The following is a 22,575-nucleotide window of genomic DNA, read 5'->3' on the forward strand; positions in this document are numbered from 1 at the left end:
TACTTTATATGGTTGATAAAATCTAAAAAATAGTGGATATATGTATATGTATAGTTGATTCACTTTGCTGTATAGCAGAAACTAGCACAACATTGTTAATCAGCTATACTCCAATAAAAATTAATTTAAATAAATGAAATGTTAGAAATTTTAAAACTTATGTAACAGAAATGAAGACTACCTTTGATGGGCTTATCAGCTGGACAGGAAAGAGGAAAGAAACAGTGACTTGAAGATATGTTAACAGAAACTTCTTAGGCTGAAAAGAAGAGAAAAATAATGTTAGAACAGGATATCCAAAAATTATGAGAAAATTACAAATGAGGTATCATATGTATAATGGAAATACCAAAAGGAAAAGAGAGAAAGGAATAGAAGAAATATTTAAGGTAAGCATGGCTTAGAATTTTCCAAAATTAGTGACAAACACCAAACCACAGATCCAACAACTCAGAGTACATGATGCAGGAAAAATACCCGAAAGTCTACACCAAACTGCACAAACAAAGAAAAAGAAAAAAATTTTGAAGGAAAACATAAGGCAAAACTATTTCACTTGTTGAAGAACAAGGATAAGAGTTATATCAGGCCTTTGTTCAGAGTCATGCAAGCAAGAAGATAGTGGTGAAATATTTAAAGTGTTGAAAAAAAACCCATTGACCTATAATGCTGTATCGAGTGAAATTAACCTTCCAAAGGGAAGTAAAATAAAGACTTTCTCAGATAAAAATTGAGGGAATTTGTGGCTGGTAGACATACCTTGGAAGAAATATTAAAAAGAGTTGTTCAGAGAGAAGTAAAATGGTATGTGTCAGAAACTTGGGTCTGTATATAAAGGAATAGTTCAATAAATAATAAAGAAGATATTAGTTTGTTCAATAATAATGGAAAAAATATATTAAATGATTACAGTTAACATACAAATCAAATAAATGAGAACGGTCTTATAAGGAATTGGAGGAAAAATTGAGAATACTCTGTTATAAGGTATATGCAATAACCAAGAAACAGTACAGTCTTAATATATAAGTAAACATATTGAAAACTCTAGGGCAACTACTTTAAGTTTTTAAGAAGTTGATATTCTAATTATGGAATAGAAAATTATATAAAATTATTAATTAAAACCAGAGAAGGAAGAAAGAGTAGAGGACAAAGAAACAAAGAACAAGGGCAGTGAGTAGAATAACAAATATGATACATCTTAATCTAGCTATCAAATCCCTTATGATTATACAGTGGAAGTGGGAAATAGATTTAAGGGCCTAGGTCTGATAGACAGAGTGCCTGATGAACTATGGACGGAGGTTTGTGACATTGTACAGGAGGCAGGGAGCAAGACCATCCCCAAGAAAAAGAAATGCAAAAAAGCAAAATGGCTGTCTGAGGAGGCCTTACAAATAGCTGTGAAAAGAAGAGAAGTGAAAAGCAAAGGAGAAAAGGCAAGATATACCCATTTGAATGCAGAGTTCCAAAGAATAGCAAGGAGAGATAAGAAAGCCTTCCTCAGTGATCAGTGCAAAGAAATAGAGGAAAGCAACAGAATGGGAAAGGCTAGAGATCTCTTCAAGAAAATTAAAGATACCAAGGGAACATTTCATGCAAAAATGGGCTCAATAAAGGACAGAAATGGTATGGACCTCACAGAAGCAGAAGATATTAAGAAGAGGTGGCAAGAATACACAGAAGAACTGTACAAAAAGATCTTCACAACCCAGATAATCATGATGGTGATGGTGATGGTGAATCAGATAAGCACTCAGCTAGAGCTAGACGTCCTGGAATGTGAAGTCAAGTAGGCCTTAGGAAGCATCACTATGAATAAAGCTAGTGGAGGTGGTGGAATTCCAGTTGAGCTATTTCAAATCCTAAAAGATGATGCTGTGAAAGTGCTGCACTCAATATGCCAGCAAATTTGGAAAACTCAGCAGTGGCCACAGGACTGGAAAAGGTCAATTTTCATTTCAATCCCTAAGAAACGCAATGCCAAAGAATGCTCCAACTACCACACAATTGCACTCATCTCACATGCTAGTAAAGTAATGCTCAAAATTCTCCAAGCCAGGCTTCAGGAATACATGAACTGTGAACTTCCTGATGTTCAAGCTGGTTTTAGAAAAGGCAGAGGAACCAGAGATCAGATTGCCAACGCCCGCTGGATCATCGCAAGAGAGTTCCAGAAAAACATCTATTTCTGCTTTATTGACTATGCCAAAGCCTTTGACTGTGTGGATCACAATAAACTGGAAAATTCTTTTTTTTTTTTTTCTAGAGAGAAGTCTATGTATTTTATTTTATTTTTTAAAATATAAATTCTGAAAGAGATGGGAATACCAGACCACCTGACCTGCCTCTTGAGAAATCTGTATGCAGGTTAGGAAGCAACAGTTAGAACAGGGATTAAAAAACAGACTGGTTCCAAATAGGAAAAGGAGTATGTCAGGGCTATATATTGTCACCCTGCTTATTTAACTTCTGTGCAGAGTATATCATGAGAAACACTGGGCTGAAAGAAGCACAACCTGGAAACAAGATTGCTGGGAGAAGTATCAATAAACTCAGATATGCAGATGATACCACCCTTATGGCAGAAAGTGAAGAAGAACTAAAAGCCTCTTGATGAAAGTGAAAGAGGAGAGTAAAAAAGTTGGCTTAAAGCTCAACGTTCAGAAAACTAAGATCATGGCATCTGGTTCCATCACTTTATGGCAAGTAGATGGGAAAACAGTGGAAACAGTGTCAGACTTTATTTTTTGGGGCTCCAAAATCACTGCAGATGGTGACTGCAGCCATGAAATTAAAAGACGCTCCTTTGAAGAAAAGCTATGACCTACCTAGACAGCATATTAAAAACCAGAGACATTAGTTTGCCAGAAAGATCCGTCTCGTCAAGGCAATGTTTTTTCCAGTAGTCATGTATGGATGTGAGAGTTGGACTATAAAGAAAGCTGAGCGCTGAAGAATTGATGCTTTTGAACTGTGTTGTTGGAGAAGACTTTTCAGAGTCCATTGGACAGCAAGGAGATCCAACCAGTCCATCCTAAAGGAAATCCGTCCTGAGTGTTCATTGGAAGGACTGATGCTGAAGCTGAAGCTCTAATACTTTGGTCACCTGATGTGAAAAGCTGACTCATTTGAAAAAACCCTGATGCTGGGGAAGATTGAAGGCAGGAGAAGGGGATGACAGAGTATGAGATGGTTGGATGGCATCACCAACTCAGGGGAGATGAGTTTGAGTAAATTCCAGGAGTTGGTGATGGACAGGGAGGCCTATCATGCTTTGTGGTCCATGGGGTCATGAAGAGTTGGACATGACTGAGTGACTGAACTGAACTGAATTCAGCTATATTAATAATTACTTTAAATGTGAACGGTCAAAATTCTCCAATTAGGGACTTCCCTGGTGGTCTAGTGGTTAAGAATTTGTCTTGCAATGCAGAGGACTGGGTTCAGTCTCTGGTCATGGGATTAAAATCCCACATGCTGCAGAGCTATGGAGTCCAAGCACCACAACTAGAGAGTGTGTGTAGTGCAATGAAAGATCTGTGCGGTGCAAAAAGTTCCCCCCATGATGCAGCAAAGACCTTACACAGCCAAATAAATAATAAAATAAATAACTATTCAAAAAGGAAATAAAGCCTTTAGCTCAGAAGAAAAAGTTCACCAATTAAACGACAGACTGCCCTGATGCTGGGAAAGAGTCAGGGCAGGAGAAGAAGGGAGCAACAGAGGATAAGATGACTGGATGGTCGACTCAGTGGACATAAGTTTGAGCAAACTCGGGAAGATAGTGAAGGATAGGGAAGCCTGCTGTGCTGCAATCCATGGAATCACAAAGAGTTGGTCACGACTGAGCGACTGAACAACAGACCACTAGGGAAGTCCCTGCTTAGTTCTTTTAAAATAATATTTGCTTCTCATTATGTTCAAATTTTTCTTTATATCTTTGTGTTTATTCATAATATTTATAATAACTATCTAAAAGTTCTGGTTTAGTAGTTTATAATCTATCATTGTTGGGTCCTTTTCTGTTGATTGATTTTTTCCTGGTTATGATTTATATTTTCCTGATCTCTTCACATTGTTATAGGAAAGAAATGGGGCCAGAGCGGATAGCCATGTCCCAGCTCTCAGAAAATGGAGGCATAGTGTTATAAAGTATTTACATTTAGTAAGGAGACATAATAATATATAAAGGCCTTTCACAGTAAGTTAAGTATGCATAGTGTGAACTCCATAGCAACCATTACAAATTTTTTTTAAATGACAGCTAATAAACCAATGGTGCAGATAAAATGGATTAAATAGGATGGCCATCAAGTGTAGGTTCTTGGTTTAGCTCAGGAAAGAATTCAAGAGTGAGCATAGCAAAGTGAAAGGTTTATTCAGGGATATATACACTTTATAAATAGAGTATGGGCCATCTCAGAAGGTGAGAGAGGCATCAGGGTATGGGGTTGTCAGTTTTTATAGGGGTAGGTAGGTAATTTCATTGGCTAATGAATGGGAGGAGTATTCCAGGTATTTTGGTGAAGGGATGGGCATTTTCTTTTTTTTTTTTTTAGTTTTTTATTGTTTAAATTAAATTAATTTATTAATTTAAATTGGAGGCTAATTACTTTACAATATTATAGTGGGTTTTGCCATACATTGACATGAATCAGCCATGGGTGTACAAGTGTTCCCCATCCTGAATACCCCGCCCACGTTCCTCCGCATCCCATCCCTCAGGGTCTTCCCAGTGCACCACCCCTGAGCACCCTGTCTCATGTATCGAACCTGGACTGGCAATCTGTTTCACATTTGATAATATACATGTTTCAATGCTATTCTCTCAAATCATCCCATCCTCACCTTTTCCCACAGATTCCAAAAGACTGTTCTTTATATCTCTGTCTTTTTGGCTGTCTCGCATATAGGGTCATTGTTACCATCTTTCTAAATTCCATATATATGCATTAGTATACTGTATTGGTGTTTTTCTTTCTGACTTACTTCACTCTGTATAATAGGCTCCAGTTTCATCCACCTCATTAGAACTGATCCAAATGCATTATTTTTAATGGCAGAGTAATATTCCATTGTATATATGTACCACAGTTTTCTTATCGATTCGTCTGCTGATGGACATCTAGGTTGCTTCCATGTCCTGGCTATTATAAACAATACTACGATGAACATTGGGGTACATGTGTCTCTTTCAATTCTGGTTTTCTCAGTGTGTATGCCCATCAGTGGGATTCCTTAGTCATATGGCAGTTCTGTTTCCAGTTTTTTAAGGAATTTCCACACTGTTCTCCATAGTGGCTGTACTAGTTTGCATTCCCACAAACAGTGTAAGAGGCTTCCCTTTTCTCCACACCCTTTCCAGCATTCATTGTTTGTAGACTTTTGGATAGCAGCCATTCTGACTGGCGTGAGATGGTACCTCATTGTGGTTTTGATTTGCATTTCTCTGATAATGAGTGATGTTGAGCATCTTTGCATGTGTTTGTTAAACATCTGTATGTCTTCTTTGGAGAAATGTCTGTTTAGTTCTTCAGCCCATTTTTTGATTGGGTCATTTATTTTTCTCTTGCTTGTATATTTTTGAGATTAATTCTTTGTCAGTTGCTTCATTTGCTATTATTTTCTCCCATTCTGAAGGCTGTCTTTTCACCTTGCGTATGGTTTCCTTCGTTGTGCAAAAGCTTTTAAGTTTAATTAGGTCCCATTTGTTTATTTTTGCTTTATTTCCATTACTCTGGGAGGTGGGTCATAGAGCATCCTGCTGTGATTTATGTCAGAGAGTGTTTTCCCTATGTTTTCCTCTAGGAGTTTTATAGTTTCTGGTCTTATGTTTAAATCTTTAATCCATCTTGAGTTTATTTTTGTGTTGGTGTTAGAAAGTGTTCTAGTTTCATTCTTTTACAAGTGGTTGACCAGTTTCCCCAGCATTGCCTGTTAGAGAGATTGTCTTTTCTCCATTGTATATTTTTGCCTCCTTTGTCAAAGATAAGGTGTCCATAGGTGTGTGGATTTATCTCTGGGCTTTCTATTTTGTTCCGTTGATCTATATTTCTGTCTTTGTGCCTGTACCATACTGTCTTGATGACTGTAGCTTTGTAGTATAACCTGAAGTCAGGCAGGTTGATTCCTCCAGGTCCATTCTTCTTTCTCAAGATTGCTTTGGCTCTTTGAGGTTTTTTGTATTTCCATACAAATTGTGAAATTATTTGTTCTAGTTCTCTAAAAAATACCGTTGATAGCTTGATAGGGATTGCATTGAATCTGTAGATTGCTTTGGGTAGTATACTCATTTTCACTATATTGATTCTTCTGATCCACGAACATGGTATATTTCTACATCTATTTGTGTCATCTTTGATTACTTTCATCAGTGTTTTATAGTTTTCTATATATAGGTCTTTTGTTTCTTTAGATAGATTTATTCCTGTTTTATTCTTTCCGTTGCAATGGTGAATGGAATTGTTTCCTTAATTTCTCTTCCTATTTTCTCATTGTTAGTGTATAGGAATGCAAGGGATTTCTGTGTGTTGATTTTATATCCTGCAACTTTACTATATTCATTGATTAGCTCTAGTAATTTTCTGGTGGAGTCTCTAGGGTTTTCTGTGTAGAGAATCATGTCATCTGCAAACAGTGAGAGTTTTACTTCTTCTTTTCCAATCTGAATTCCTTTTGTTTCTTTTTTTCTCTGATGGCTGTGGCTAAAACTTCCAAAACTATGTTGAATAGTAGTGGTGAGAGTGGGCACCCTTGTCTTGTTCCTGACTTTAGGGGAAATGCTTTTAATTTTTCACCATTGAGGATAATGTTTGCTGTGGGTTTGTCATATATGGCTTTTATTATGTTGAGGTATGTTCCCTCTATGCCTGCTTTCTGGAGGGTTTTTTTTTAAAATTATAAATGGATGTTGAAATTTGTCAAAGGCTTTCTCTGCATCTATTGAGATAATCATATGGTTTTTATCTTTCAATTTGTTAAGGTGGTGTATCATGTTGATTGATTTGTGGATATTAAAGAATCCTTGCATCCCTGGGATAAAGCCCACTTGGTCATGATGTATGATCTTTTTAATATGTTGTTGGATTCTGTTTGCTAGAATTTTGTTAAGGATTTCTGCATCTATGTTCATCAGTGATATTGGCCTGTAGTTTTCTTTTTTTGTGGCAAGGGATGGGCATTTTCAGGATTTGGACCACCACCCACTTTTTGACTTTTATATTTGGCCTTGGGACTGTCATGGCACCTATGGGTATGTCATTTAGCTTGCTGATGTGTTACCATAATGAGGTGTGCACTGAGGCTCAAGATCTAGTGGATGTGGACTTGGACCTTTTTGGCTCTAATCAGTTCATGTCATGTTCTCAGGCTGCATTATTCTTCTAAAGGTTGTGCCTGGTCCACTTCTGTCTGAACAGGTCTGGTAGTTTTTTTACTGAGTGCAAGGATTATGAATTTTACCTTGAATTTTGTGATATTCTTTATAGTGTTTTTATTCTAGCAAGCATTTAAATACAGGTCAGTTTTATCCCTTTGAAGCTTGCTTTTATTTTTTGTTAAGGTGAATCTAGAGTGGTCTGTATTCTGTGGATTAATTTCTCCTGCAAGACCCATTTTTTTGGGGGATTTCTAGTGAGTGCTCTGAATATTGAGCAAAGTTTCCCATTTTGATAGTGGGAAGTCAAATGATTTCCTGCCTTATATAAATGATGAGAATTGTTTAGATCTAAAATTCTTGATTATTATTTTTCCTCTACAGTATTTCTTTGTCTAGTTTTTTGGATTTTTGCCTAATGCAAGTATAGAATAGTATTATAGCCAAAGAATAGAGGAGACCCATTTTTAGATTTCAGGACCTTTTTTTGTGTGTGTGTGTGTTACCCTATTCTTTGATACTTTTGCAGTTTTTTACTGCCTTGGCATCCTCAGCAGTGATGTTAAGAATTTGTCTCCAGGCAGAAATATGGGGCTATCATAAGGTTCTCATTGTCTCTTTTACTGTTCTTAAGGATTAATCCTGCTCTGCTCTGCTTTTTGTCCAATTTGATTTATTTTGTCCAGTTTTCTAGCTGCTCGTGGTGAAAGAGAACAGTCTTGTAGCATTTAATATTTGTGGGGAGAAGCAGAAGTCAGAATATTATTATTTTGATTTTCTAAGTCTAGTAAAATGAGTTATTATGAGTTTCTTTAAAAATATCTTTCTGAAGACATTTATTTTCCTGTTCCAAATAGAATTTATTCATTTTTTAGCCCTATTTCAAGCATGCCAAAAATTGAAGGAATTTTTCCTCAGAACTTTTGTTGTTCTAGTGTCCAGTGTAACTAATGGACAGACTGATACCAGTCTGATTCTCCCTTCTTTGTAGAATACCTGGTTTTTTGGGTTTTTTTTTTCTTCCTCTCTTGCAAGGTCTTACCTTTATCCTTGGGCTAAGATTTCACAATGGTACTTTGGGAGATTTTTGTTTGTTAGTTTCATTTTCTCAGGTTGACACTTGGTGAGTGCATTCAATACAAGAGATTGTGTTTTTCTTTAGTTCTGGAAAACTGTATTTCTCATAATTTCTTCTATTTTCTCTCTTCTTTCTGGAGCTTACATTACCTGGATGGGGGATCTCCTGCATTGATCCTGTTTTTCTCATATTTTTCATTTCTTTGCCTGTTTTTTATACTTCTTAGAACTGGCAATTTTACTTTGAATTTAATTTTTTGACAGTCATTTTGAACTTCTAAAATCTTTTTTATTTTTATGATCATTGTTCTTTTTACAAAATGTTTTGCATTTGTATTTTGGATGTATTGTCTATCAACTTAAATATCTCTTAAGTGTTATTTATCAGTTTTAAGGAAAGTTTTATCTGTTCCCATTATTATGTGTTTATCCAGGAACCCTTTTTCTCCATTTTTATATTATCATGGATTCTGATGTTGGAGGGTTTCATTATATACTTGGTGAATTTTTAAAAAATCATTTGTTCATATCAGAGAGGGTTGGTATCAGTGAGGTTAAGTTGAAGGAGAAAACTTAAAACCTCTGAAAATACTGAAAATGTAAGCAGAATGTTTATCTTGGTAGAATTTGGGTTAGCTGTTGGGGAGGCTGCTAATCATACTGTAGGAAACATCAAAATGCCAGTGTATCTGGTTTTTTTCATGGGGATACTTAATTCCTTATAGAACAACACTCTGACTTTTTAAAACAGCTTTGTTGAGGAGCTATTTGCATACCATAAAATTCATTTATTTTAAGTATACAGTTAAATGGCTTTTGGAAAATTTAGGTTGCGTGCAGAGCTTACCTCTAGTATTTTCCTTCTTTTACGAGTGTAGCCTCCAAGTCAGTTTACACTAATTGCTATCCAGTGCGTTCAAATAATTGTTTTATTGATTCTGTTCACATTTTATGTTTGCTTTTTGTGGGAAAGTTACATCACTGTAAGCTACTTTATCATGGCCAAAACCAGAAGCCCCAAATCTATTGAACTTTTAATTCAATTTTTATGTATTTCAGTTTGGATAGTGTTTGTCACCTTCTTGCAGTTTTATCGTATTTCAAGTCCCTATTCCATTTCTTCAGATACATTAAATATATTCTTTCATATTACATGTCATATAATTCTAACATCTGAATTCTTAAATTTTTTTGGAGTGTTTCTGCTTTTTTTTTTCCTCTTGAGAGCTATTAACATTTGCTTTCCTTGGACTTCTTTTTGTGGAAATTATTCTTTGAAATCTGCTTGAAAGTGAGTTCCTCTAGAAACAATTTTCATTTGCATTAATAAGCTACCTTGCAGTACTACCAATGATTTATTAATCTTATCCGTTGTTTTCAATTCCAGGATTTATTTTAGAGCATTTCTGTGGCTCAGTGGTAAAGAATTTGCCTACCAATGCAGGAAGTGCGTGTTTGATTCCTGGGTCAGGAAGGTCCCCTAGAGAAGGAAACGGCAACTCACTCCAGTATTCTTGTCTGGGAAATCTCATGGACAGAGGAACCTGATGGGCTACGTCCAGGAGGTCACAAAGAGCTGAATATGACTTAGCAACTGAGCACTGCATGTGCAGTAAAACTGTTTATGATGGAAGTGTTCTATATCTGCACTATCCAACATGGTAGTTATTAGCCATATCTGGCTACTGAGCATTTGAAATGTAATTTAATTAGTATGATTGAGGGACTGAATTTTAAATTTTATTTAATTTTAATAAATGTACAGTCTAATAACCACATGTAGCCAGTAGTTACTGTGTTGGAGGATAGTTTTAGAAAGTCATTGCCCCAGCACCCCCATTCCCACTATTTCCAGATGATTTCAATTTTGTGTAAAGTATTGAGGTCTGATAGTATGCTCTGGTCTGTTCTTTGTTGTTGTTTAGTCACTAAGTCGTGTCTGACTCTTTCACAGCCCCATGGACTGTCGCCCACCAGGCTCCTCTGTCCATGGAATTTCCCAAGCAAGAATACTGGAGTGAGTTGCCCTTTCCTTCTCCAGGGGATCTTCCTGACAGGAATCGAACCCACAAGTTTCAGTCTGTTCTTTACTGGATCATTTCCTTTTATCAGTAATTTCATGTAATCTCTTTTTCTTTCTCCTTTAACTTTCTCCCTCTCGGGTGTGTGGAAGTGTTTTCTTCCAGGCTTACATCATTGCACAGGTTTTTCCCTACAGAGGAGGATGTAATTGGGCCTGCTAAGGCCCTGCTGCTTCTTCAGTACACATACAAACTGGATCTGACAACTCTTTCCAAGGGAGTCCTGCCAGGTAAGCAACATGCATGGATTCCCTTTGTGAACATTTGCTTTAGAGCTGCTTTTCTTGTCTTTAGAACTTGGAATTTTTTTCCTATAGGACTTGAGAAATGCAGAGGAAGAAACTACTTTTTGCCTTTTTCATGTGGCTGTGAGGTATTCTGAGAACTCTGGACCTTTCATGGGAATTTAGGAGATAAAAACCAGAAACACTTCATGTTCTAAGAAACTGATATCTGATTTTAGGAAGTAGAAGAGAAATTGAACAGTTATGCTTGGGTGGATTTGGTATGATAGGCAGATGACTTTCAAAACTTTGTGAGAAATGGCATATTTCCTACCATATCAGTAAACAAAGATGTCACAGTCATCAGTGATTGCAGCCCTCCAACATGAGCCAGTGAGACCTGAGGAAACTCAGGATTTGAAAACTAGGATACTGGCCTTAGATAAATGAGGTGCATATCAAAGGAATGATTTAGTGAGCCCAGACTCTTGCATCTTCCCATACATAGAAAAGTGCTAAATTCGTTAACTCGAGATACCTATTTTTCCTTTAGTTAAAGTAATTTTTTTTGACATGCATGTCCTGTTGCAAAACTGCTATATAACCTGGCTCCCCTTCCTCTCCTCCTTGGAGGGGTTCTCTTGGGGTTACTTGGAAGTGCTGCCTCCTGGGCTTTAAGTCCTAAAACTTTGAATAAAACATAACTCTCAACTTCTAGATTGTAAATATTTTAAAAAGTCTACATTGCTTCATCAAATATAGCTTTTATTGGTGTCTCATTCTTATATTATCTTGAATTATAACCTGCCTAGATCTCCTGATTCATGCTTATTCTCCCCATACTGCCTTATGATGTATGGCAAAACCAATACAATATTGTAAAGTAATTAACCTCCAATTAAAATAAATAAATTTATATTTAAATATTTAAAAAAGATCGTTTAAATTTAAATGTAAATTTTTTGTTAAATAAACATAAAATTCAGTTCCTCAAAAAAAAAAAAGTATGTTCCTACTAATAAGGTGGTCCATGGGAACTCATTTCAGTGTCTTCTATGGGGTAAACCCCTTATCTTAACCAAACATAGTTATAAAAATAATCTGATCATTTCTGAAGCATGTATTTAGAGATAAAATATGAAGGGAAACAACTTAAGACTGGTTGTATTTGGATAGTGGGAATAGAGTGGGTGAATGATCTCTTTATTGACCTCAGTGATCACCCTTTGTGTCCTTTATCAGGAATATCATTGTTCTTCTTGCTTCTAGGAACCAAGTATCCTTCTACCCTGAGTGTTGGTGATTGCTTCAGGCTGGGCCAGACAGCCCTCAGCATCAGTGACCTTCACCATTCAATGCTTTGGATGCAGCAAGCGCTAAAGCAACTGAATGCAGGGGAGCATAGCACTATCTCCAAGGTTCAAGTCCTGGACCATCTCAGTGATATCAGCTTCTGGCTTGGGGACCTGTACAGGGCAGTGGACTTCACCCATCAGCTGCTTTCTCTTGGTAATACCCTTGGGAGCTAGGAAAGCAAGTAATTTGCTCTATGTTGACCTGCTCCTTCATCCCACTTACCAACTGACCCACCTCCCCTCGCCTTAGGTGGAATATTCCATAGAGTTCTTGTGACTCAGTTGTGTTAGTCAGGGAAGACTACACTATGGTGACAAATAAACTCCTGAATCTTTAAGACAAGAAAGGTATGAAATTTTACTTTTCTCCATGCAGAGTCCTCCTGCAGATTGGGTGGCTTTTCTAAATGTTGATGCAAGAATTTAGATTTTTTTCTAGGGAATTTCCTGGCAGTCTAGTGGTTAGAATGCTGCACTTCCACTGCAGGGGGCCTGAGTTCAATGCCTGGTGGGGGAACTAAGATCCCGCAAGCTGTGTGGCATGTCCCCCCCCCCCCAAAAGAAATTGAGATTTTATTTTTCTACTCCAGAGTGACTCTGCTGTTTTGGAGTTCCTTCATGCTAGCTGTGTGAAGGATTTCATGATACATGTTATAGGCTAGGCCTATAAGTGGCATCCATCACTTCTGTTCACATTCTCTTGTCAGAGCTATCATGGCCCCCATTTCATTTCAAGGGAGGCTTGGAAAATACAGAGTTTCTCTGTTTCCAGGAGCATGAAGTAGGTTGATGAACAACTAGTTAGCCTTCATATGGTAGTGGAAATTCACTAAGGAGCTCTGTGTAACAGTGAAAATGTCTATACTTTAAGTTAAGGAATTTAGTGCTTTTCTGTGAATGGAGAAATGGGAGTCTGGGCCCACTGAAATCATTCCTTTGATAGGCACATCAGATATCTAGGCCAATGTTTCCTCATGCCGAGTTTCTTCAGGCTATAGCATGGAGGGTGAGTGCAGTCTAAAGGTTGCTGATGGCTGGTATTCCTTGTTTCCATTGTGAACTCCCTCAGGGCTCACCGTCCATGGTGACTACAGTCACTGATGACTGCAACATCCTTTGTTTACTGACACAGCAGTCAATATTTTATTTCTCAGGCATAATCAGTCTTTAAGTAAGAGGGCTCACAACTGAGGCATTCTCTGTTCTGATAAATCTGTTCTGACATTCTCCTCTTCCCTTCTACAAGTTCCATAGTAGCCTGTAATTCCCTTCACCATAGAAGTTTAGAAGTTTATTATGTTTTAATAGTTCATTTATATCTATATTGCTTTTATTAAATTGTTTTCCCCAGTAAGCTGTCAGCAGAAAAAAAAATGGCACAACCTAAAGGACTTCCTCATGATAATACAGTGGCTAAGATTCCAAACTCCCAATTCCGGGGGCCTGGGTTCGATCCCTGATCAAGGAACTAGATCCCACATGGCACACCTAAAGATCCTGCCTGTCTCTGTGAAGACTGAAGATACTGCCTACTTAAATTAAGACCCATTGCAGCCAAATAGATTAAAAAAAATTTTTTTAATGCACAACCTAAAAATTGAGAGTTTTATTGGGCATACATTATTATGACTTCAAGCCTGGGAGACAGCATCTCAGATAGTGCTGAGAAAACTGTTATGAGGAGGAGAAGGGGGAGCCAGTATATATAGGAGTTTTTGCAACTGTTAACTACCAATTGGCACTTGCCACGTACACTTCCTGTCTACCTCTACAAGGATTAAGTCACACATGCTGCTGCAGCTGCTGACCTTCAACATCTGCTGAAAGGAGTTCAGGAAGGAGATCAGGAAAGAGGCATTCCGTGCTCTGAAAAAACTGGCAGAATGGGTCTTCAAATAGTTACATATTTTCAGGAACTGATTCTGTGAGCTCAGTTGTTGCATCTTCTCATGTCTAGAAAAGCACCACATTTCTTCATGATGATGTCTGCTCCCAAATCACTATATGCTGACCTTCCCCCTACCTCTTTGGAGCAGTTTCTCAGAGCTATCTGAAATGCTGTCTCCCAGACTATAGTCCTCATTTTGCCCCAGATAAAATTTAACTCACAACTCTCACATTGGTACATTTTTTAAGTCAGCAAAACCGAGGTCAAGTAGTTGAAACATCAAAAGATTATTGTTAAGCAAAGAAAACCAGATATCTCAAGTTAAGGATTTTAGCACTTTTCTGAATATTGGAAGATGCAAGAGTCTGGGCTCACTGAAATCATTCCTTGATATGAACCTCAGCTATATGGGGCCAGTATCTTATGTTTTCTCATCATGACTTTCCCCAAGCTGCACCCTCAGGGATAGCTGCAATCTGATGATTCCTAAATGGCAGGTAATCTGTTTCCATCCTGGGTGCCCTCAGGGCTCATCTTTTGGGTGGGTATAATGTAATGTCTTGATGGCTACAATATCCTTTGTTTACCAATGACAAGCAAATTTTATTTCTAAAGCAAAGACTTTAGAAATAATAGTTTTTCTTTTTTTTTCCAGTTTTGCATTTTCAAACTCAAGGTAGTGCTAAACACTTAATTTGATCTGTATTGAGTGAAAGTGATATTGTGACTTATAATAAGTACTATGTATTTGGGTTTCTCCCTGTTCCTGGCACAAAGCTCCAAAAATCAAATTTCCTGAGTGATGAGAGGCATAAAGATGTCTTTGTTATGTTAATGAGGTGACTTTTGGAAAACTTTCAGGTAACTTAAAGATGAGAGCTGCTTGCCAGGGGAACAAGCCCTGTGATTTGAAAGTTGAAATTTTTCTGACCTCCAAGAAAGAGGAGAGGGACTAGAGGTTAAATTGACCAACAATAGCCAATGATTTAATCAAACCTGCCTATATAATGACACCTCCATAACAACCCAAAGGACAGGGCACAAGGAGCTTGCAGACTGGTGAACATGTGGAGATGCTGAGAGAGTGGCAAGACCAAAGAGTGTGGAAATTCTACACCCCTTGCCACATACTTTGCCTTATGCATATCTTTTATCTGTTCATAAGTTGTAAATTGGTAATCTACTTGGTAACATGTTTCTCTGAGTTCTTTGGGCTGCTCTAACAAATTAAGCAAACCTGTGGAGAGGGTCATTGGACCCTCTAATCCACAGCCAGTAGTCAGAAGCACCAACAGTGGAGGTAATGAATAGATTCAGGGGACTAGATCTGGTAGACAGAGTGCTTGAAGAACTATGGATGGAGGTTCATAACATTGTACAGGAGGTAGTGACTAGAACTATCTCAAAGAAAAAGAAACGCAAGAAGGTAAAGTGGTTGAAGAGGCTTTACAAATAGCTGAGAAAAGAAGAGAAGTAAAAGGCAAAGGAGAAAGGAAAGATATATCCAACTAAGTGCAGAGTTCTGGAGAATAGCAGGGAGAGGTAAGAAAGCCTTCTTAAGTGAACAATGCAAAGAAATAGAGGAAAACAACAGAAAGGGAAAGACTAGAATTGTAGATACCAAGGGAACATTTCATGCAAAGACAGGCACAATAAAGGACAGAATTGGTATGGATCTAAAAGAAGCAGAATATAAGAAGAGGTGATAAGAATACACAGAACTGTACAAAAAAGGTCCTAATGACCAGAATAACCATGATGGTGTGATCATTCACCTAGAGCCAGACATCTTGGAGTATGAAGTCAAGTGGGCCTTAGGAAGCATTACTATGAACAAAGCTAGTGGAGGTGATGGAATTCCAGCTGAACTGTTTTAAATTCTAAAAGATGATGCTGTTAAAGTGCTGAACTCAGTACACCAGCAAATTTGGAAAACCCATTTGTGGTCACAGGACTGGAAAAGGTCAGTTTTCATTCCAGTCCTAAAGAAGGGCAGTGCCAAAGAATGTTCAAACTACTGTACAGTTACACTCATTTCACATGCTATCAAGGTAGTGATCAAAATCCTTCAAGCTAGGCTTTAGCAGTAAGTGAATTGAGAACTTCCAGATGTGCAAACTGGATTTAGAAACGGCAGAGGAACCAAAGCTCAAATTACCAGCATCTGTTGGATCGTAGAAGAAACAAGGGGATTCCAGAAAAAACATGTACTTCTGCTTCATTGACTATGCTAAAGCCTTTGACTGTGTGGATCACAACAAACTGGACAAAATTCTTCTGGAGATGGGCATACCAGATCAGCTTACCTGTCTCCTGAGAAACCTGTATGCAGGTTAAAAAACAACAGTTAGAACTGGGCGTGGAAAAATGGACTGATTCACAATTGGCAAAGGAGTATGACAAGGCTCTGTATTGTCACCCTGATTATTTAACTTCTATGCAGAGTACATCATGCGAAAGGCCTGACTGGATGAATTGCAAGCTGGAGTCACTACTGCTGGGAGAAATATCAACAACCTCAGATATGCACATGATAATACTCTAATTGCAGAAAGTGAAGAAGAACTAAAGAGCCTCTTGAGAGTGAAAGAGGAGGGTGAAAAAACTGGCTTATAACTCAGCTTTCAAAAAGCAGATCATGATATTCAGTCCCATCATTTCATGGCAAATAGATGGGGGAAAAGTGGAAACAGTGACAGATTTTATATTTTGGGACTCCAAAATCACTGCAGACGGTGACTGCAGCCATGAAATTAAAAGACACTTGGAAAGCTCCTTGGAAGAAAAGCTGTGACAAACCTAGACAGTGTATTAAAAAGCAGAGACATCACTTTGCTAACAAAGGTCCGTATAGTCAAAGCTGTGGTTTTTCCAGTAGTCATGTACAGATGTGAAAGTTGGACCATAAAGAGGGCTGAGCGCCAAAGAATTGATGCTTTTGAATTGTGGTGCTGGAGAAGACTCTTGAGAGTTCCTTGGACTGCAAGAGGTTCAAACCAGTCAATCCTAAAGGAAATCAACCTTGAATATTCATTGGAAGGACTGATGCTAAAACTGAAACTCCAATACTTTGGCCACCTGATGTGAAGAGCTGACTCATTGGAAAAGACACTGATGTTGGGAAAAGATTAAGGGCAGGAGGAGAAGGGGGCAACAGAGGATGAGATTATTGGATGGCATCACCGACTCAATGGACATGAGTTTGAGCAAACTCTAGGAGATAGTGAAGGACAGGGAAGCTTGACATGCTACTGTCCATGGGGTTGCAAAGAGTCAGACATGACTCAGCAATTGAACAGCAGTTGGCCACTGAAGTAGAGGTAGGGGTAGGAGACCGTGTTGTGGGACTGAACCCTTAGCTTATGGGATCTGACCCTATCTTTAGATGGATAGTGCCAGAATTGAGTTAAATAGTAGAACACCCAGCAGCTGTCAGAGAATTGCTTGGTCATGTCGGAAAATTCACAAATTAGAGTCAGTGTCAGAATCTTAACAAATAATTGGAATTATTGGAGGAAGAAAAGATTAACTGAAGAATTAGAGGAATTGATTATTTTTGTTCTCTGTGGCCCTTAGAGTTAGCCCTGGATCATATGAGAATATGCAGCCAGATACTCTTGGGTTCTGTTTGAAGAGAAACTCGAGATAATTGCCAAAAAGTGGAAGGAGCTCCTTGACAGGTGGTGTATCCCCTTTGTTTCCAGGGAGATATCTTGGCATAAAGACTACCAACAGGTGGGGATATTGCAGAGTCGTTTTACTGTTACTAAATTCAGCAAACTTACAGAGGTCTGTTAAATGCTACATGCTGTACTGGGCAAAAGACTTTAATATGTGTGGCCTATTCCCAGAATATCTTAAGGTAGTTTGGGGATGGTAGTGGGAGATTAGACATGTTAACAGATAAAGTCAATAGATTGTAGAAAATAACATGATAACTAATCACAGCACTGTGAGAGCTAAGTGAAAAATATTTCAATTCTGGATTCATAATTAGCCTAGGATGACCAAAGGGCTATATCTAATTTGACTGTAATTTGTTTTCTTTTGAAAAGGGCATTTATATTATCATACCACATCTGATTTATATTAATAAGCTTGGTAAGATTTCACACTCTAGACTGTGCTGCTGTGACTCAGGTTCGTAAAATCTTTCTTTTGTTGACATTATTGCCAGAACTGTTTCATTGACTGGCTAACATGGGAGTGTCCTTCATGACTGTTACATGAGATAAGCCTTGTACATTTTTTTGAGTATTTTTGGTAAGAGCCACAGAGTTAGATATCTGGGTTCCAGTTCTGATTTGCTTATTTTTTCTATATGATCTTGACCCAGGTTCCTTGTTTATTCTGTGTCTTGGTATTCTTACCTGAGGAATGGGGACCAAAATCCTTCTTTGTTGGATATTGTGAGGGCCCATGAGATGATGATGCTTGTGGAAGTTATCTGGAACTCTAGTCTACATTCTAACTGTATATGTATATAACAGCACATGATATATAACATTGTAATGAAAATGCATTAGGAAGCAGATGTGCGCAGCATAAAACAGTTATGAGTGTGAAGCAGGACCACTGGTTGCCTGTCTGTACTAGGTCCCTTGGAACTGGTGAGTGAGGCACAGTGGGGTGGATTTTCTCCATACTAGTTTTTATTTCTCTCTTAACTCTAATTCTGGACAGTGTTCAAATTCCATACTGGTTTATCAGCGTCGTTCGAAGTAGAAGAATTGCAGAGCTTCTCTGAATGATCTCCCTGATTATTAACTATTTGCTTTCCTTTGTCCAGACTCCTCTCATAAACAAGCCCAGCTGAATCTGCCATACTTTGTGAAGTTCTTGGAGGAAAAAAGGGCAGGAAACCTTGGGAATAAAGAATCAGAGACCAAGCAGGAGACACTGAACAGTTCTCCTCAGGATACTCTTGATTATAAGCAAACCCTCGAGAGCTATGAAAGCCTCTGCCGCGGATAGGGTATCAAACTCATAAGATGGGAAAGGGAGTCATTGGGATTATAAGGGGTGCTTAGGGTACTTTGAGACCTTTAGAGCATCTGGCCATATGAATACTGGGGACTTTTTGACTTTGGAAGGCCAGATTTAGTTGAGAAGATGTTTTAGTTCTTGAACCTGCCCCTTGAGTGCACCACTGGGTCTTTTTCTTATAATTATATCAAACACTTATTTTAATTGATAGCTAATTAGATGTTAGGCATTAAGACTATTATGAATATTATTTTTTATTATATGCATGTGGAAGAAATTAAGCAAAAATGAATAATATATGGCCCTGTTACAGAAATATGTAGTGTACTAAAGGAAAATTTAAAATATAAATAAGTAGTTTTAGTACAGTAGTGGTATGTGTAAGATTTGGTAGCAACATACAACAAAAGGTTATTAACTCTAGGACAAAAAGTGGTAAGGTTCACAGGTAAAGGACTCCTAAACTAGATTACCAGGTGAACGATGTAATAAAAGAAGTTTTAGGCTGAGACTATACCATGAACAAGTGTACAGTGAGAAAAATTATCCTATGTTTTGGATAGGATAGTAAACATTTTTTATATTAGTAGAGCATAATATTTGAGAAAAGAAGCTATAATATTCAGAATTTTAATATAGGCAGGCTCATGGAGGGCCAGGTGGATCATGGGTAGATAATTTTGTTAGTAGTCTCAAAATCTAAGGTGCGTGGGAATCACCTGGGATGTTGTTAAAATGCAGATTCTAATTCAGTAATACTGAGTTAGAACCTGAGATTCTGTATTTCTAACCATCTCCCAAGTGATGCTGGTCCATGGGTCATAGCACGAGTAGGAAGGCTACAGAGAACAGACCATTAAAGGGTTCAATCACAGAAGTGAGCTGATCACCCCTGGACATTATGGCAAGTTGGATAGAAGAAAAAGACTCTTTTCCCAAACCCATTTAAGGTGAATTGTCACTGTTTTTTAAGTCCAATATAAGAGTGACCTCCCTCTAAGGGCTTGTAAATGTGAGTAAGGATATTCCTGACAGAGAAGATATTGAATGATTTGTGTTCCATTATGCTTTTTTTCCTTTCTGAGGGAAAAGGGAGGAGATGGGCCTAAGGAGTGAGGCTAGTGCCTGCAGACTGAGGAGCCTGGAATAGACTTGTTGCTCTGTGCTTCCCAGACACCGCAGAGGCAGAAGAGGCTTTCCTGTAGGTTACATTATGGCAACAGGACGCCCCAGCTGGTCATCGCCCCTTCAAAGAGGAGGATGAATGGGACAGCCCACACATTGTCAGGTTCTACGATGTCATGTCTGACAAGGAAATCAGGAAGATCAAGGAGATTGCAAAACCCAAAGTAAGTTCTCCTTTGGTGCTGAGCACATTTCCCTCTGTTCCCTCCTTGGACCTACCGTGCTGTCATTATTTGGGGGACATTTAAGGGAAAAGCTGATAGCAGATTGCCCTTTTTTTAAAAAGATTTAATTTTTTTAGAGTAGTTTTAAGTTTACAATAAAATTGAGAGGGAGGTGCAATGATTCCCTATATACCCCTTGCCTTGACACATACATAGCCTCCCTCATTATCAACATCACTCACCAGAATTGTACATTTTCATTCAGGATTAACCTATATTGATTGACATATCATAATCCCCCCGGATTCCTTAGTTTACCTATGGGTAAAGGGTTCAGTCTTGACGTTGTAATTTATAGGTTTAGACAAATGTCTCATGACCTATATCCATTATTATAATCTAATACAGAGAATTTCACTGTCCAAAAAATCCTCTGTGTTCTGACTGTGCATCTTTGCCCCCACTCTTCACAGCAGCCACTGATATTTTGTTTCCATAGCTTTGCTTTTTCTCAAGTATTATATAGTTGGAATATACAGTATGTAGCCATCTCAGATCGGTTTCTTTTATTTACTAATATCCATTTGAGGTTCCTTCTTGTTTTTCATGGTTTCATAGCTTATTTCATGAATAATATTTTGTTGTCTGAATGTGTTACAGTTTATTCATCTGTTCACCTACTAAAGGACATCTTGGTTTCTTCAACATTTTGGCAGTTATGGATAAAGATACTGTAAACATCCATGTACAGATTTTTGTGTGGACATTACCTTTTTAACTACTTTGGTTAAATACCAAAGAATGTGATTGCTGGTTTGTATAAAGAGTAAGTTTAGTTTTGTAAGAAATAGCCACACTGTCTTTCCAAGTATCTGTATTATTTTGCATTTAACAGTGGATGAGAGTTCTATTGTTCCATATCCTTGTCAGCATTTGAGATTGTCAGTGTCTTGGATTTTGGTCATTCTAATAGATATGTGACGGTATTAATATCTCATTGTTTTAATTCACAGTTCCCTGATAACATATGATATGGAACATATTTTCTTATGTTTACTTGCCATCTGTATATCTCTTTGCTGAGGGGTCTGTTAAGGGCTTTGGTCCATTTTTTAATTGAGTTTTTGTTTGCTTATAGTTGTATTTATGAACTCATTATATATATTTTAGATAACAGTCCCTTTTAAATGTCTCTTTTGCAAATATTTTCTTCCAGTATGCGACTCGTTTTCTCATTCTCTTTGTATTATCTTTCTTGGAGGAGAGTTTTTAATTTTAATGAAGTCCACCTTATCAATCATTTCTTTCATGGATCATGTCTTTGTTGTTCTATTTTAAAGGACAATACCATGCCCAGGGTCACCAGGATTTTCTCCCATGTTGTCTTCCAGTTTTATAGTTTTGTGTTTAACATTTAGGTTTGTGATCCATTTTGAGTTATACTGAGTGAAGAATATAAGGTCTAGATTTATATTTTTTGCATATGTATGTCCATTTGTTCCATCACCATTTTTTGAGAGACTCTTTTTGCTCCATTGTATTGCTTTTGCTCCTTTGTCAAATATGAGTCGATTATTTTTATGGAGGTCTGTTTCTAGGCTCACTGTTCTGTTCTGTTGATTGATTATTCTTTCACTAATACCACATTGTCTTGATTACTGTAGCTTTGTAGTAGCTTTGGAGTCAAGTAGTATCATTTCTCCAACTTTGTTCTTCTCCTTTAATATTGTATTGTCTATGCTGGGTCTTTTGTCTTTCCATATAAACTGTAGGATAATTTTGTAGATATCCACAAAATAACTTTTTAGAATTTAATTAGGATTGTATTGAATCTATGGATTAATTTAGGGTGAACTAACATCTTGACAGTATTAAGTCTTCTTATCCATGAACATGGAATCACTGTTTATTTTGTTCTGCTTTGATATCTCTCTTCAGAGTTTTGGTAGTTTTCCTCTTGTATGTATTTTGTTTGTTTTTAATGACTGTTCCAGCAAAATTCTTTATAATCTGGTCCTCCAAGACCTTTTCGAAGAGAAGTGTATCAGTATATATTATGTTTTAATTTAGTGTCTCCACGAGATCCTTTTTTAAACCTGTTTAAATTTTTTATTTATCTATAAAGTTTTATTTTAATTATATGTGACTTTTAAAAGTTGGTTACATAAATGAAATAGGCAGCAGATTGCAAGTATTTAACTGATGAAAGCCATAATACTTGTGACCAAACAGAG

The 22,575-nt window shown here is 37.5% G+C and overlaps 1 pseudogene; it reads left to right on the forward strand.

Annotated features, from left to right (window-relative positions):
- Nucleotides 1–1,724: 1,724 nt before the first annotated feature.
- LOC138440674 (prolyl 4-hydroxylase subunit alpha-2-like) overlaps nucleotides 1,725–22,575 on the forward strand; it is a 66,008-nt pseudogene continuing 45,157 nt past the window's right edge.

The sequence above is a fragment of the Ovis canadensis genome, chromosome 5 (genome assembly GCF_042477335.2).
Source record: "Ovis canadensis isolate MfBH-ARS-UI-01 breed Bighorn chromosome 5, ARS-UI_OviCan_v2, whole genome shotgun sequence".
NCBI lineage: Eukaryota > Metazoa > Chordata > Mammalia > Artiodactyla > Bovidae > Ovis > Ovis canadensis.